We start from the raw sequence: 12,121 nt of genomic DNA, 5'->3' as shown, positions 1-12,121 counted from the left end.
GGCCCCAGGGAAACCTTGACTACTATTCTTGTTGGAATGCAAAAATTACAAAGGCATTTATAAATAAACTCCAGGAAATCTGAAACTAAGGTCTTAAGAATTTAAAGCTAAAATAATACAAAATAACTTAATCCTACTGTCTCATCCAAATATCTAGTTATCCAAGTAAAAGGAAAAATTAAATCCTGATGTATGGAGGGCTGAAACTCTTGAGTCGATGCACTGAGGTCAGGACAGCTGAGCCCTTGAGGTTAACTCCCGATTGGACAATATTCTATGGGCATATGCTTGGAAAATGGCCCTTTCCACTATCCTGTGCTGGCTTGATGATTGCGTGTATACAGAGGATTGTAGGAGGGACTAGGGGGTGGAGTAAGGGTAACCAGAGTCACTTTGGCTGTGGATGAAGAAGAAAACAGTTGCAGAGATCCTACTTCCATTCCCTCCACTTCTATCCCTAAAGACCAAAAATAAAGACTAAAGACTTTTGCTTATCCTGACTCTGGCTGATTCTGAGGTATCCTAGGTGCTAGTGTGGTCATCACACAGATGTGTCTCAGAAGATTAGTACTTGTCAAGGTCAGTTTTTGGAACTAAAGAAGAATGGAAGGGAAACAAGTATTTATTAAGCAATTACTATGTTCCAGACACTATACCAAGTGCTCTACAGATATTATCTTATTTCATCTTCTCATTAACCCTATGAGGTAGAGGTTAGTATGATCTTCTTTTTATAGCTGCCCAAAAAGAATTCATAGAACTCAAAAAATATATTAAAAATCAAATGAGATTTTTAAAAAATTGCAAAAAAAAGATTATGAAAAGATACTTTTATTAACTAGAAAAGAAGATAGAGTCTTTAAAAACTGGACTTGGGCAAGGAGCAGCCAGCAAAAGTTATAAGTAACCAAGAAACAATAAAACAAAATAGAAGAGAAAAAATAGAAGAGAATATAAGACATCTCATAAGAAAAATAACAGATCTGTAAAATGGATCAAGAAGATCAAAGGAAGACTATCAAGAAGAGAAAATTATGATCAAAAATAATTTTGATATAATAATATAAGAAATAATTAAAGAAAATTTCCCTGAGGTGTTAGAACAAAAGGGGAAAGTAGAAATAAAAATATCTGGTCACCATTTGAAAGAGATCTTATGAGGAAAATCTAAAGGAGCATCATTGCTGAATTCAGAAAGCCCTAGGTGAGGAATAGGAAAAAGCCTTTTAAATTTTTAAAGAAATAAGAGGGGGAAAGAATAGAATGAGGGTATAAAAAGTACGAAGATTAATGGAAATAAAATAAGGTGTGTAGAATAACAGGAATTTGATAAAGAAAAGAGAGTAAGGATGGAGAAATAGGACAAGGAAGGGATCCTTGGGGGGAAAGGGATTAGGTTAAGTAATAGCAAGGCAAGGTAGTGAGTAGAAATAAAGCAGAGGAGTCAGTAAGTATAGGAAATAAGAGATACAAACAAACATAATAATAATGATCAGGAGTTGAATTATTAAAAAAACCAGGGCCAATAATCATTGATCTCAAAGTTAAAACTAAAATATATTTAATCAAAAAAGAAAAATATGGAAACAACACTATAGACCAGGTTTATTAATCAATATTGTTTTAGAATATTTAAAATAACTAAATGGTAAAAGGTTGGAATACTTTTGTGGTAAAGGAAATGATGAGTTTTTGGTTTAAAAAAAATATGGAAAGACTTGAACTTATGAAATATAATGTTATCCACCTTCAGAGAAAACAGAACAAACAAGTGTAGTACATAAATAGACATATATAGCTATATATTTGTATGATAACAGATAACTATGTATATGTATGTGTGTATATGTGTGTGTGTATATGTATATATATATATATAATGCATCTCTCTATTTTTGTATATACAGATATGTGTATGTCTATGTATATAGACATATACTTGCTTAAAGCCTTCTGGGGGGGAGAGGAAGGAGGAAGGAAAGGAGGGCAAGAGAGTAAAGAGTACAAAGCAGAAAAGAAAAGAAAACTTACCAAGAAACAAAGAAAAGACAAACAACTCTAAACACAACGTGCAGTATTTATCATATAGACTTTGTTGAAATTAAATGTATTGTCTTGTATTTTGAATCCTTAAGGTCTGCTGTGCACAAGGCAATGTTGTTGGTTTTTTCTGTTTGTTTTTTTTTTCTTTTTCTACTTTGCTTTTCTATTTTGAAATAAATACAATAAATAAAAACAAAAAAGAAAGGAAAAGAAGAAAAGAACCAGATGAGGAATCAGTGCTGAAAACAATTGGGCCTTTTATTTGAGGGAAGCCCATGTAGTTTAACTATAAACACCAAGGAGGCTAGAGAGGGAAGGGGGGACAAAAAGGGAAATTCAGTCAGGAAGTCTAATGTTTCCTCACATTTGGACACCTGAAAATGAGCCTAGGAGAGATCCACAGGTAAAGTAATCTAGGTTGGAAATTCGCATTCAACAGTCCTACAGACTTAAAGGAAATGAGTACAAGTTTATTATATTATGTCACAGTTCTCTTTTATTGTCCCAACTCAGTTTCCCTAATTATCCTGACTCATTCCTGACTCAGTTTCTCTAATTGTTCTGCTTCAGTTTATAATTATCAGTTCAAAGCTCAGTCCTGCAAAACCTTCCCTTCCTCTTAATCAGAATATTTGATAAGGATAAAAGATCTTATATTTTAGAATATCAGAATGTCTCTCCCATCCCAAGCTATCAGAATATCAGATACTGTCTTATCAAGATGCTTTTCCCCATCTCCCAGGTGCATCCCCCCCCATTATATCATCCTATCTCCTTACCCCCCCTGTCAGAGTCCCGTTCCTGCTCTCAGCACCCTGACTCCATCCCTCCCTCAATCTACCCCTTGAGTCTGAGCCACGTGCATATAAGTCATTGAGAATTCACATTGTTTGCTGGATTCTTGGAGACAGATAGTCTCATTCAGCTCTGGGAACAAATCATGGATCCATTTGGTCTCAGTAAATCTTTCTCTTTTAAATAAATTGTTAAATACTCTCTAATCTCTACCTTGCCTCAGTTTTTCTGGCATTACAATTACTGCTCAGAATCTTGATTCAAACAAGACATAAGGGTAGAAGAAATTTGTAATAGAGAATATACAACTTTACATACACCATTATTACAGTAATATCAAAGAGGGAAACAAATCCCAGGAAAGGCAATCCTTGAAGCTCTATGAGATTATAAATAAGGACTGAGAACAAAGAAGTCACTATGCTCAGTATTATATGATGTATGACCCCACTGGATAAAACAGCTTTCCCAGATATTGAGGCTTCTACCAAGGGAAGAAGTTCATTCCTTCCTTTAAGCCAGCTAGTTTCACTCAGGGAACTGGCCAGATTTCTGGGATAAAACACAAACCATAACTCAAAGGAAGGTCTAAATCAAGCACAAGATAAAATGGCTGCTTTTCCTCTGCTCCCCTATGTCTTATCAAATAATTGTAAGGAGGCTCTTATGTTCTCAGTATAAGGTTACACAAAGTTACCTGGCTGACATTCATTGAGATTCCTTGCACGTGATGAATCCTATTTTGCAATAAGAAATGATGAATAGGCAGATTTCAGAAAAAAAAATGAAAAGACTTAATCACATTGATACAAAGCAAAATGAGCAGAACCAGAAAAACAATATACCCACTATCCCACTATCAACGACATTATGTGATGATCAACTATGAAATGACTCTGCTCTTTTCAGCAACACAATGATCCAAGACAAATATAAAGGACTTACAAAGGAAAATGCTGTCCACATCTAGGTAAAGAATAATAAACTTTGAATAAAAATCAAATAACATTTTCTTTGTTTACTTTATTATTTTTTGCATGTTTTTTTTTCTTTTGATCTGTTTCTTCTTTCACAACTGTGACTAATAAAAAATGGCAATCAATTTGATATAGGTTATACATGTGCTGTGTAAAACACATGTATAACCTATATCAAATTGATTGCCATTTTCAGAAGAGAGGAAGGAAGGAAGGGAAAAAATTGGAACTCAAAATATTGTAAAAATGAATGCAATAAATTGTCTTGACATGTAATTGAGGAAAAAAATACTACTTCAAAAATGAGGGAATCTAGGATGTACCAGATACCTGGTCCCCTGGGTACATCTTCACTTCTTGCTTCAAGGAAGCCAGTGATTAAAGGCATGTCTGGAATTAGAGCTTCCAAAGTGATAATAGCAGCTCAGTCTTGAGCCTGAACCACTGGCCTGGCCTGGGTTGGATCAATGGAAAAGAGGCAAAGAAAAGACAAGGGGGACAAAAAGAGAAAGAGATGAGGAGACTACCTGTCAGAAGAGAATGAAAAGGCATAAGGGAGCCATGAGGGGGAAAGGCAGAAGGTCTCAATAGGCTTGCTGATCTGTGTGTGAATATTAAATTTCTCTTTCCAAACCAGTTGCTCTCCTAAACAATGAATATCATAGTAAATTATCACCTTGTCATTGCCCTTTATGATAGATATTTTCTGCACAGGAAAGAAACTTGGATGTTTCTTATTTTAAAGAATGTGCATTTTTAAGTTAAAAAAAGTCTTCTAATAATTTGACAGTAGGTAAAGAAATAAGTAGGGTTTTAAAAAATTAACTTTGGCTTTAATATAAAAGGTATTGGTTATTTTCCTTGGCTGTCTGAAGATAGATTTCCTCCCCTCCTCTCCTCCTCCTAAACCTATTGATCTTCTGCTGAAAAAAAAATGAGGCTCAAGCAAAAGCAAAAGTCCAAGAAAGGACATGAATAAAAGATAATAGGTGAAAACAAACAAACAAAAAAAACAACTGGGTTAAAAGTGTTTGGAAAAATATACAGCAGGAAAAGTCAGATGATAAAAAAGCTTTGGATAGTAGTTTTAGATTGACTGAATACAGATTTCTCTGGCAGAAAACCCATGTTGGAGAAAAATTGACACCTACGAACCACAGGCTTCTATGTCAATTGTCCACATTTTCACCACAAAAATATCCAAGACAAAAAATGTTATTACTGCAATGGGATACAAACCATTTTGATATTAGGTAGTCAAAAAGCATTTATGAAGCATTTACCATATACTAGATAGACTTACTGTGCTATGTACTAGGGAGAAAGAAAGGAATAAAGGAAAGATTAAAGAAAGAAAGAAAAAGAGAGAGAAGGAGGAAGGAAAAGAAAGAAAGAAAAAAGAAAAAAGAGAGAAAGAAGAAAAAGAAAGAGAGAAAGAAAGAAAGAGAGGAAGAAAGAAAGAAAGAAAGAGAGGAAGAAAGGAAAAGAGGGAGGGAAGGAAGGAAGAAGGGAGGAAAGGAAGAAAGGAAAGGAAGAAAGAAAGAGAAAAAGTAAATTTTCCTGTCTCATGGAAAATAATCTCAGAGGGAAGGAATTATGGAGGATTAGAAGGTTCTCCTGCAGCTAAGATTTGAGCTGAGTCCTGAAAGAAGTCAATGAAACTAAGAGTATAAGTAGGAAGAGAAATTGTCGCGTTGGAGGACATCTGATACAAAAGCATTAAGTTGAGGGATAAAATATGGCTAGGCTAGTGTAATTGGATCACAGGGTGTTTAGAGGGGAGCAAAATATAAACCAAGTGGAAAGGTTGAAGGAACTAGGTTGTAAAGGGCTTTAAATATCAAACAGAGAGATTTGTATTTAATCCGGGAGATACTAAGAGACTATGGAGTTTATTGACATGACATATTTTAGGAAAATTATTTTGGCCTCTGAGTGGAAAGAGAATTGATGAAAAAACTTTAATGAGTACTAATTAATGGAGGAAACAAACATATAGAGGGGCAATAAATAGAGGGCTAGGCCTAGAATCAGGAACATCTGAGTTCAAATGTAGCCTCAAATACCTGCTAGTTTTGCGACCTTGGGCAAGTAATGTAACCTATTTTTTCTTCAGTTTTCTCATCTGTAAAATGAACTGGAGAAAGAAATAGCAAACCACTTTGGGAAAAAAAAATAGGGTCACCAAGAATTGACCAAAATTGAAAAAACTCACACCTAATTGATAAATGATCAGAAGATATGATCTGTGCCTAAAAGGCTATAAAATCATGCATAACCTTTGGCCTAACAATACCACTATTTGGCATGATTATCAAAAGAGATTCAGGGGAAAAAAAGAGAATGACATATATGTACAAAAAACATTCATAGCAGCTCTCTTCTCAGGGCAAAAAAATAGGAAATTTAAGGGATGCTCATCAATTGGGGAATGACTCAGTAAACTGTGGTGTGTATGATAGGATATTGTCGTTTTGTGGGAAATAATGAGCAGGATGCTCTAGGGGGAAAAAAATCCTCCATGAACTCAAAGTGAAATGTTCTTTATACAAAGTAATAGCAGTATTCTGGGATGACCAACTGTAAATGACTTTACTATTATCAGGAGTACAGTCATCCATGACTACTTTAAAGGACTTAAGATGAAAAATTCTATCTATACTGAAAAGAAACTAATTGTATCTGAATACACAATATCTGAATATAGATTGAGGCACTCTTTCTGTCTATCTGTTTCTGTCTCGCTTTCTCTGTATATAAGTCTCTCTGTCTCTCTCTCTCTTTTTTTAATTTAATTTTTCTTGAGGGTTTCTATTTTCATTAGGGTAGGAGATCTGTATTTTTTTCCCACAACTTGACTTTTAAGAAAATATTTTGCATAACTTCACAAGTGTTTTTTTAATTGTGAGTGGGCATAAGGGAAAGAATCTAGATCTAAAAAAATTTTTTAACAACATAAAAATTTTGTTTTGAATGTAATTGGGAAAATTATCAAATAAAAATAATTTTTTATATTTTTTAAAATAACTTTTTTATTGACAGAACCCATGCCAGGGTAATTTTTTACAACATTATCCCTTGCACTCACTTCTGTTCCGATTTTTTCCCTCTCTCCCTCCACCCCCTCCCCCAGATGACAAGCAGTCCTATACATGTTAAATAGGTTACAGAATATTCTAGACACAATATATGTATGCAGAACCAAACAGTTCTCTTGTTGCACAGGGAGAATTGGATTCAGAAGGTATAAATAACCTGGGAAGAAAAACAAAAATGCAAGCAGTGTATTTTCATTTCCCAGTGTTCTTTCTTTGGGTGTCACTGCTTCTATCCATCCTTGATCAATTGAAACTGAGTTAGATCTTTTGTCGAAGAAATCCACTTCCATCAGAATACATCCTCATACAGTCCTATATTCTTCCTTGAAATTAGACTATAATTTAAAATAAGCTTGCCATCATCATTGATGAATTCATGACTATAACATATCTATTCAGCCTCTGAACTAGTTTTGTAGTGACAGAAAGCACAAATATTTGGAGTGTTATAACAAATTTACAGCAGAAGATATTTTGGAAAAACTTCAGAAAAGGTCTGTTTCAATCAGGCATTGGGGGAGGTGACCTAGCACAAACAGTGCAGAGTCCTAGAGTGATGTGGCATACACATGCCAGGGAATCTACCAGGAGGCTCTTAGTGGAAGTGTTTGCTACTTTGTTCTAGTTACAAGCCAATGGATCAGCAGATTATCTGTGAAACATCCAATACAAACACAACAGGTGAATAGTGAGTGTCTGAAGCCTAGAATAATGCAGGACTTGGCCATGCCCACCTAGCACTGGAAGTTAGCAGCATCAACCCAGCACAATTGTTTTCACCTATAGAGGAAACTTGGAACAATCTCCCAATTACCTTAAAAAGAGATCTTAACCTTTAAAAATGATCAAAAAAAGCAAAAAGAACTGTGAATGTAGATAGTTTTTATGGAGAAAAAGAACCAGCCTCTAATCCTGAGGACACTAAAAGTAAATCATCACCAGATGAAACACAAAGGGTAATATGAGTTGGTTTCTATCTCACAAGGCTCTTTTGGAAGGATTCAAAAAGGATCTTAAAAAGAGTTAGAAGAAAAATGGGGAAAGAAAATGAGAACATTGCAAGAGAATTGGAAAAAGGAAACATGGAAATTATCTGAATAAAACTCCTTACAAAATAGATTTAGTGAAAGGGAAAAACCATATAAATCCTTACAAAATACATTTGACAAATGGAAAAAGAAGACAACTCCTTGAAAAACAGAATTTGTGAAATGGAAAAAAATCATTGAACAAAACAACTCATTTAAAAATTCAACTGGCCAAATTCAAAGGAGTTAAAAAAGTTAAATGAAGAAAATTATTCACTAAAAATTAGAATTGAACCAATGAAAATGAATAAGACATTAAGAATCAATCAAACAAAACAAAAAATAAATGAAAAATAGAAGAAAATGTAATGAGCTTAATTGAAAAATAGATCTAGGAGAGACAATCTAAGAATTATTGGACTTCCTGAAAACCATGATGGAAAAAAGAGTCTGGACACCATCTTTAAAGAAATCACCAAACAAAATTGCTCTGATGTCCTAGAAGCAAAGGGTAAAATAGCCATTGAAAGAATTTACTGATCACTTTCTGAAAGAGATCCCAAAATGAAAATTCCAACGAATATATAGCTAAATTTCAGAATTATCAGATCAAGGAGAAAGTATTGCAAGCAGTCAGAAAGAAACAATTCAAATATGGAGGAGCCACAATCAAATTATCCAAAACTTAGCAGCTTCCACTTTAAAGGACTGAAGGGCATGGAATTTGATATTCAGAAAGGCAAGGAAACTTGGATTGGGTCCAAGAATCAACTATTCAGCAAAATTGAGCATTATCTTTCAGGGACGAAGATGGACATTCAATGATAAGGTGAATTTCATTTATTTCTGATGAAAAGACCAGAGCTGACCAGAAAATCTGATCTCCAAATACAGATCTCAAGAGAAGCATAAAAAAATAAAAAAGGAAAGAGCTCTTGAGAACTGTATCTCTGTTATGGGTACACTTGGTGCTAATATAATTTGATTTTTTGTGATAATATACAAAATAAAGTAGAAAGGAAAAGAGGATGATGCTGGAAGGAGAGGAAAATGGAGGTAAAATGAGGTAAATTACATATCATGAAGAAGCAAAAAGACCTATTATAATTGAGGGAAAGACAGAAGGAGGATGAATATTGTGTGAATCTTACTCTCATCAGATTTGGCTCAAAGAGAGAACATCAGACATATTTAGCTTTATAAAAAAACTTGTCTCACCCTATAGGGGAGTAAGAGGGGAAAGAGGAAAGGAAAGTGAGAGGTTAATAGAAGGAAAATCAGAAGTAGGGGGAAAGTATAAGAAAACAGGAGGGACTGTATTAAAGAAGAGGATTGTTTGAGGGAAGTGATGGTGAGAAGCAAAATACTGGGGAGAAGAGAAAGTGGGAAAGGAAAGAGAAAAGTATAACTTGGGGAAAATAAGATGACGGGAAATACAAAATTAGTACTTTTAACTGTGAATGTGAATGGGATGAAGAGAAGTGGATAGCAGACCGAATTAAAAGCCAGAATCCTACAATATGTTGTTTATAAGAAAAACATTTAAAACAGAGTGATATATACAGAGTAAAGGGAAAAGGTTGGAGAAGAATCTATTATGTTTCAGCTGAAGTAACAAAACAACCAAAAAAAAAAGCAGAAGTAGCAATCCTGATTTCAAGCAATGAAAAGCAAAAATAAATCTAATTCAAAGAGATAAGGAGGGAAACTATTTCTTGCTAACAGGTATCATAAATAATGAAATATTATCAATACTAAACATATATGCACCAAGTGATAAAGCATCCAAATTCATAGAGAAGTTAAGAGAACTGCAAGAAGAATTAGACAGCAAAACTGTATTAGTGGGGGATCTCAACCTTGCTCTATCACATCTAGATAAATCAAACTACAAAATAAATAAGAAAAAAGTTAAAGAGGTAAATAGAATTTTAGAAATTTAGGTATAATTTATCTTTAGGGAAAATTGAATGGAGACAGAAAGGATTACACTTTTTTCCTTGGTAATTCATGGAACCTATAAAAATTTGACCATGTATTAGGGCATAAGAATTTCCAAATCAAAAGCAGAAAGGTAGAAATAGTAAATGATTTTTTTTCCCCACATAATGATGAAATAAAAATATGATAAAAAGCCAGCAGAAAATAGACCAAAAATTAATTGGAAACTAAATAATCTAATCCTCTGGAATGAATGGGCAAAACAACAAATCATAGACACAATCAATAACTTTATCCATGAGAATGACATTGATGACAACATCCCAGAATTTGTGGATGCAGCCAAAGTTGTTATTAGGGAAGTTTTATATCTATAGATGCTTACTTGCACAAAATAGAGAAAAAGAAATTTGATGAATTGGGCTTACAGCTAAAAAAGCTAGAAAGAGAACAAATTCAAAAGCCTCAATTAAATACCAAATTTGAAATTCTAAAAATAGAAGAGGAGATTAATAAAATTCAAGGTAAGAAAACTATTTAATTAATGAACAAAATAAAAAAATTGGTTTTATGAAAAAGCAACAAAAGGAAAGAAAATCAAATTGTTAGTATCAAAAATGAAAAGTGTGAACTTTCCACCAATGAAGAGGAAATTAGAACAATAATTAGAAACTATTTTGCACAACTGTATGGCAATAAATCTGATAATTTAAGTGAAATAGATTAATGTTTATAAAAATGTAGATTACATGGATTAATAGAGGAAGAAATAAGTTACTTAAATGTTCCTATTTCAGAAAAAGAAATTGAACAAATTATTAATCAACTCCCTAAGAAAAAATTTCCAGGGCCAGATAGATTAACATGTGAATTCCACCAAATATTTAAGGAAAAATTAATTCCAATACTATGCAAACTATTTAGAAAAATAGAGAAAGAAAGCTACCAAGTTCCTTTTATGATACAGATATGGTGCTGATAACTAAAAAAGGTAGGGTCAAAACAGAGAAAGGAAATTATAGAACAATTTCCCTAATAAATATTGATACAAAAATCTCAAATAAAATATTAGCAAAGAGATTATAGCAAGTTATCACCAGGATAATATACAATGATCAAGTAGGATTTATAGCAGGAATTCAGGGCTGGTTCAATGTTAGGAAAATGATTAGCATAATTGATTAATCAATAACCAAACTAACAAAACTCATATGATTATTTCAATACAGATGCAGAAAAAGCATTTGACAAAATCGAACACCCATTCCTACTTAAAGCACTAGAGTAGTACAGAAATAGATGGAGTTTTCCTTAAAATGATCAGTAGCATCTATTTAAAACCATCAGCAAGCATCATATGTAATGGGGATATGCTAGAACCATTCCCAATAAGCTCAGGGGTGAAAAAAGGTTGCCCACTATAATCATTACTATTCAATATTGTATCAGAAATGTTAGCTTTATCAATAAGAGAAGAAAAAGAAATTAAAGGAATTTGATTAGGTAACGAGAAAACCAAATTATCACTCTTTTCAGATATGTCATATACTTAGAAAATCCAAAAGAATAAAGTAAAAATCTACTAGAAACAATTCACAACTTTAGCAAAATTGCAAGATACAACATCAATCCACACAAATCATCAGCATTTTTATTTTTATCTACAAAGTCCAACAGCAAAATGTACAAAGAGAAATTCTCTTTAAAATAACTGTAGATAATAAAAAATATTTGAGAGTCTACCTGTCACAGTAGACACAGTTATAAAACACTTTTCACACAAATATACTCAGATCTAATCAACTGGGAATATATGAAGTGCTCATGGGTAGACTGAGCTAATATAATAAAAATGACAATACTACCTAAATTAATCTACTTATTCAGTGCTATACCAAACTCCCAAGAAATTATTTTACAGAGCTAGAAAAAAATTAACAAACTTCATCTGGAAGAATAAAGAGTCAAGAATTTCAAGAAAATTAATGAAAAAATGCAAATGAAGGTGGCCTAGCTGTACTAGACCTAAAATTATTTTATAAAGCAGTGATCATCAAAATCATATCATACTGGCTAAGAAAAAGAGTAACTAATCAGTGGAATATATTTAGTTCACAGGACAAAATAGTCAATTACTATAGTAATCTAGTGTTTGACAAATCCAAAGATTCCAGCTTTTGTGATAATAACTCACTATTTGACAAAAACTGTTGGCAATTTAGTGTGTAGAATAGTATGA

The sequence above is a fragment of the Antechinus flavipes genome, chromosome 4, assembly GCF_016432865.1.
Source record: "Antechinus flavipes isolate AdamAnt ecotype Samford, QLD, Australia chromosome 4, AdamAnt_v2, whole genome shotgun sequence".
Lineage (NCBI taxonomy): Eukaryota > Metazoa > Chordata > Mammalia > Dasyuromorphia > Dasyuridae > Antechinus > Antechinus flavipes.
Note: the sequence above shows the minus strand (reverse complement) of the source record.